Source organism: Morus notabilis, unplaced genomic scaffold, assembly GCF_000414095.1.
Source record: "Morus notabilis unplaced genomic scaffold, ASM41409v2 Scaffold621, whole genome shotgun sequence".
Taxonomy (NCBI): Eukaryota; Viridiplantae; Streptophyta; class Magnoliopsida; order Rosales; family Moraceae; genus Morus; species Morus notabilis.
The window spans coordinates 188,078-191,352 of NW_010363239.1; the positions used below are offsets into that span (position 1 = coordinate 188,078).

At 43.4% G+C, this 3,275-nt stretch overlaps 1 pseudogene; it reads right to left on the reverse strand.

Moving 5' to 3' along the window:
- LOC112092657 overlaps positions 1–1,597 on the reverse strand; it is a 5,043-nt pseudogene extending 3,446 nt beyond the window's left edge.
- Positions 1,598–3,275: the final 1,678 nt, after the last annotated feature.

A 3,275-nucleotide genomic window follows, 5' to 3' on the forward strand; every position in this document is an offset into this window, starting at 1 on the left:
TTCGGCAACCAACACCTCCGTCCCCGAACGCTGTACTTCAACAGTCGTTCCCCCAGGACTGGGTTCATATCCACCTGATAAGAAATTATTGTTCCAGAATTCATCACCAAAGTTACTTTTCTACGGTAGCAATCAACAATCGTACCGTACCTTGACAGCCAATCCATTCCGAGTACCACGTCAAACAGGCTCATCGGAAGGATAATCAAATCTGCTCTCAATTGCTCACCGCCAATCGTGATTTCACATGATTTACACACACTCAACACCTCCACACATCCCAGTGGGGAGTTCAAAGTCATCAGGAGAATTCTCAGACTTCAGTTTCAATGTCCGTACAAAAGAACTTGATATAAATGAGTGTGTGGCACCTGTGTCAAACAACACGTGAGCAAAAGAATGAGAGATTAGAATCATACCCTCAACCACCGCGTTGCTGGTATGACCTCCAGAACTGCCTCCTGCCAGGGCATAAGCTTGTCCCTGTACTTTCCCTTTCCCTCTGTCACCAACATTAGGCCGTTGGGTCGGAGGCCTATACTGTTGTGGTGGAGCTGGTTGCACCGGTCTCGGTGCTTGAGGCCGGAATTATGTAAACGGAGGTGGTTGATAAGTCAGCACAGGAGGGTATGGCATCTGTTGTGGCTGATATGGTGGCATGTACAGTGGTGGCCCTTCTTGACTGTACGAAGCGTCACTTTGGGCTTGTTGAGCTGGCGGTCGATTAGGACAATTCCTCATAATATGACCCACCTGCCCACAATGGTGACACCTGGGCCCGTATGGAACACTTCTGTCACTTCCTGACGAACTACTACCACCACTAACCACTCCCCCACCAGGTTGTCCCTGGTTGCAGTTCCTTCTACCATTCCGCTGTGGCCCGCTGGAAACAGATGGTCCCCCAGAAACTGAAACTCTTCCCGCTTGTTCTTTACTCTGGTGATAAGCTATGTTATCTTGCTCCACCCTAGTAGCAGCAGCCACCAAATCTCAGAAAATTCCGGATTCTCAGAGCCACCAAGGATCTCCTCACAGAGTTCTTGAGGCCCTTCTTAAACTTAAGACACCTCATGGGTTCACACTCCACTAGTGATGGCGCAAACCGGGATAGATCATTAAACTTGGCCTCATATTCCCTTACAGACATGTCACCTTGCAGCAGAGACATGAATTCCAGCGCTTTTTCCTCCCTATCACTCTGAGGGAAGTACTGCTTATTGAACAATGTCTCCAATTGCTCCCAGGTCAATCCTGTAACATCCATTCTTCTCTTGACCTGTTTCCACCAAGTATTCGCTAAGCCCTCCATCTTGTACACAACAAATTCCACCCAGTATTCATCTGGAACTCCCATAGTACTCAAATGCTTGACTATGGAGTCTAACCAGAACTCTGCTTCCTGGGGTTCTCCCTCACTATTGAACGAGGGGATAGGCGAACGTCTAAATTCCCGGAAGTATCCTTGCTTCCTATCCTTAACCGGCCGCTCATTTTGAGCTCTTGTGGCCATGCCTTGAAATGCAGCATACATGGCATCCAGAAATCCCTGATTTTGTTGTGCCGGTTGATTTGCTGGCCTACGGCGAGGTGCCATTTCCTTTAACTGAAATAAAACTAGACTGTTCAGTGGATTACAGATGTCATACATGTATGTACAATCCTGGGGTTTCTTAACCTAGGGCTCTGATACCACCTTTGTCACGCCCCCCAAACGGGGTGGGTGACGTGGAGCTCGATTAGGGATTAATAAAGCAGATTCCCAACCGGACCCCACATTTAACTGTATTAAATATAATTACATTACTACAGAATCCTAGAATCTCTGACACACAGGGCTCCACCCCACAGGACATACAGTATCGTACATACATGCTCATGTAAATAATCATTACAACAGACATCAACCACAGTCTAGTAAATCCAAATATTACATAAGTTTACAGAATTTCTCAAATTCCTTACATTTGTCCAAGAGGATGTCCACGATCCTCACTTGATTCCAACAGCAGCACAACCCAGCTACTCCGTAGCAAATATCCAGCTACTGTGCACCGCGGGAGGGGTTTAATACATTTAAAACATAAAACGTGAGCGAAAGGCCCAGTAGGATATAATTTGAAATAAACGTTATAAATAAATGAATAATATGTTGGAAAATTAATGGCATCGAGTGCGCAGCGAAATTTAAAAATTTTAATCAACGTCAAAGCCAAACAAGAACATGTTCATGATGCTACATAACATAAATACTAAAGATCTAAAACATACCTTTTGAGATTTCAGGAAACTGTACGTCAGACAGATTTAAGTGTTCCAAACAGCAACCGGAAGAGCCTCAACCAACTGGTCTTCTTTGCTATTCTCGTTTCCACAATCGGTGTGCGGGTGGGCACACGTCGTTTAATCTCCTCTAGGTATTCTTGATCTCCTTCCAATCACAAGAGAGCCAAAGAAAAAATTGTTCTTGAGAATTAAACAATTTTTCCTCTTAGGAATCTTTTATCAATAGCCTCCAAAAAGTCTCTCAAGTGATCTTATGAGTAATGTGACTTAATAGGCTATTTATAGTGTTTAGGAAGTCATACTTCCGTAACAATTAGGTTTCCCAAAGTTCTAATCGCATCCAGAGTCGATTTTGCCATGTCATCATGCATTTTACGTTACAACCGGTCGACCGGTGACAGAGACGTTATAACTCACCGGTCAACCTGTCTTCACTAACCGGTCGACCTGTGACCGGTCTACCCAACCGGTCGACCTGTCTGCACTGACGAAAGTTGTTTTTCCTAGTTTTTCAATACGGGAAACTTGCATAGAGCCTCAGTTTTGATTCAAACAACCCAATAGAGAAATTGCATGATCAAAACAGTCATATAATAGTCTTCCTATATTAAACAACTCTTAAAACAATAATTCAACCAATTTATCTAGAATTAATTTATCAATTAATTCACTCGATAAATCACCCATGAATTAACTTTGAACATCTTTTACGGAAATAGCACAAGTTACCAATGTGTAGGAAATACGCCGTATCGTTACAGGAAATTATGTGAGCTAGCAAAGGGACCCGATGGACATATATAAATCAAGCTCCTATAATCACAACGCTACTTGTAAACCAACAAGTCCGTCTCATGATTATAAAACTCTAACGCTATTCCACTAAAAGCCTAGAGCTGCACTCTCGATTTATATAGCGTATTTACAAAGCTCTGATTAGCTCTAGTCCATGACTCAATATATTAGTGTATCATCCCCATAGGATATCC